At 49.9% G+C, this 2,917-nt stretch overlaps 1 long non-coding RNA gene across 1 annotated transcript; it reads left to right on the top strand.

Moving 5' to 3' along the window:
- The first annotated feature begins 604 nt into the window (after positions 1-604).
- LOC135829717 (uncharacterized) lies at positions 605-2,113 on the top strand. The gene is made up of 2 exons (XR_010555896.1): positions 605-882; positions 1,034-2,113. It is a non-coding gene; the product is annotated as an uncharacterized LOC135829717 (long non-coding RNA).
- Positions 2,114-2,917: the final 804 nt, after the last annotated feature.

Here is a 2,917-nt window from a genome sequence, read left to right as displayed (position 1 = left end):
GGAGGCTGGGACAGAAGAGCGGCGGGGAGGGAGTTCCAGTCACTGATACTGCAGTGTGGGAACGAGCGCTTTAATGCCAGCGGGACAGATGCAAGCAGCTGGTGTTGGAGCTGGTGATCATGGCCAATGACGCTAACATGCTCGCTGCGAGTTCTGGGGCTGGATGAGGGGAAATGGCGCGGTGGCAAAACAGAGAGTAGCTGCGGAGGGCCAGGCAGGTAATGCAGCTTGTATAGGCAGGCAAGCGAGGCAACAGTACGACGGATGGCCAGGCTAGGTAATAGTGCACCTGGACCGATGATTCGCAGAGCACAGCGTTGGATATGATCCCGGCGTTGCAGGTAGCTGGGCGGAGCACCTATCCAGATGAGGGGGGCATACTCCATAACTGGTCGAACAAATGCCTTGTAGACTGTGGTGCGGCCGGCTGGAGAGAGAATGTGCGCTGCACGGCGCAGGAAGCCCAGGCGTTGTTTGGCTCGAGTGGCAACCTTCCGGAGATGAGTGCTGAATGACAGCTTCGAGTCAAAGGTCACTCCAAGTAAAGAGAGAGCCTTCTCCTCAAGGACAGGAGTGCCGCCGAAGACAATGCGAGGCAAATAGACCGATCCCCTTATTATACTGGGTTCGAGCACGGGGGCAACCTCACTCGCGATCGAGCTAGTTTTTGAACGTGACAGCATCTTTGACAGTGTGTTTCAGGTTTGTTTTGGAATGTCTTCTGCTTAGTTCAAGTAGTTTGCGATGGCTTCGAGCGGTGCTAAACCTCCTGCTGGTAGGAGCAGAGTCTCCGAGAGAGACATGGACTGTGATGCCGCTGCAGGATTTTTTCAAGGCGCGGGAGGGAACGATCTCGGGCCACAAACAGGAGTTACTCCAGAGGTGAGTTTTTTTGTTGTTGAAATATTCGAATCGTGAATCGTGTTGTGAGATTTATTTTGTGCCTAGGCTACAGCAGACCATATTTCTTTCTCCTTGCGATCGGTGCTGAAGATAATAGTAACCTTTTTCTGGTCTGTCTTTTCCTCTCCAGAGCCATCTTCTATGAAGGTAACCGTGGTGCTGCCAAGTCACCAAGTCGCGATCAGCAGCCCTGAAGTGGAAAAATCGATTTTCCAACGATCTGGTTGGACATCAGCCACTAAAGTACTTCTGATTTGCCTGTAGTGACAACAGCAGCCATCCTTGGACACCTTGCAAAGACAGGAAAAGCCACTGGTGGAAGCGACTGCTATGAGGTGACGATAGCAGTGCAGTGGTGATCGCTGTTTTGTCAAGTCGAAGGGCTAGCCAACCCAGAGGAAGCATAAAAAAAACGATGAGCAGTGCGTGTTATTTGTTGAGCGTGAAGAGCTAGAGGAGGACAGTGCAAACACATGGACGGAGTGGATGGTGTTTGAAGAACAGTGTGCTGTGTGCCGGCTGGTGGTGATGGTGGTCTTTGTCAGCATGTATTCGTGCTGCTTCTTGTGCTGGAACACTTCTCGCCCAGGAAGGCAGATTGCGTGCTCCCTGGCCCTCGGTTGGCTATGGGGCATTTGTTCCAGGAACATTACCCCAGAGCCAATGATGAGTCGTACCTTTGAAAAGTCGAAGCTTGCTGTTAATCGCAAGCGTAGCGCAGTGGATTGCTCCCTCTTCGAAGCACGAGGGCCAAAGCTTGCCGCTGTCTGCAGCAAAGTGTGTGTGCGGTTCTTTCGAACCTATGAATATACCCCCTGCACGTTCAGAGTGAACTATTTTCTAGTATATTTAACATCCTCAACCCGCCACCACCATGCGCTCTTGGCCGAACTAATGCACGAAGCATAAACACACCAGCACAGCAAGGACACTTCCGTTGACAGATATTGTTTACGCCTCTAGACCGCTGTTTCTTTTCTTCGAGCTCATCGTTAGAGGAGGATAGTAGCAGGATACTAATGATGATATAATAGAAGATGATAGACGGTTTATGGTCCGATATTGATGATTGAAGATCTAAGAAAGCAATGACAGTGATTGCGAAATGGATAATATTATCATGATTATATGCCAGTCTGGTAATGCGTTGTACTAGTGGACAGTATTGAAATCATCACTGCATTCGATGCAAATATTGGTATACCTTTGGTTTCAGTATTGGAAAAAAAAAGTAAGAGAACCTGGTTGATTTGGTTGCATCTGCGACTGGCTACCGGGTGTTGTGATCAGCAATGTTACCATGGGAGAAAATAAGAGCGCAAGGATCTGTTGGGTCTTTTTGTGCCCGTGCGAGAACCCTAAGTGCATGGCAAAATAGAACTGTTTCATCCACAATGCAGAATGTCTTGCGGTACATGGCATTGATGACTGAACATCTCGCCAGCTCGCCCAAATGGGGATCATGCCCAAACGGAGGAACAAGACGTCTTTCCAGCTCAGCTAGCTATATAGTATATACCGTGAAACGGATGATTAACTTGTACCACGCATGACAGCTTCTGTCCCATTCGGCCCAGGCTTAGACACATCAATGCCAATAGCAGCTGATCCTCCATTACATGCTCATTGGCGATTTACGGCCACCTCCAACTGTATCCGCCGTCCCTCAGCTTCCGTATTTGCAGGTCTGGCTCGGCGCAGTACATTTTCTCGGCTAGGCTCAAAGAAGTCCCACAGAGCGGTCCAAACACCTGAAGGCAAACCAGTCAGAAACTGGCGCGGCTCAGAGTCTTTCTTTATGTTATTGTACGTAAGCTGTTTTTCGGCTTTCTTCACCCCATCGTCCAACTGCTCCACGAGACTCTGTACACGAGCTCTGCTGCCAACTCCTGATGCAGATGCTGCACTTCCATTACAGGACCAAACTGCACTAAGCCAGGTTCCTTTCCAACTCAAAATGCCGTTGCCTCTCAGCAAAATACTGGTTTGCGAGCATGGGGAGCTCGTGATGCAG

Source organism: Sycon ciliatum, chromosome 13, assembly GCF_964019385.1.
Source record: "Sycon ciliatum chromosome 13, ocSycCili1.1, whole genome shotgun sequence".
Classification (NCBI taxonomy): domain Eukaryota; kingdom Metazoa; phylum Porifera; class Calcarea; order Leucosolenida; family Sycettidae; genus Sycon; species Sycon ciliatum.
Note: the sequence above shows the minus strand (reverse complement) of the source record. Positions and strands in the feature narration are given on the sequence as shown.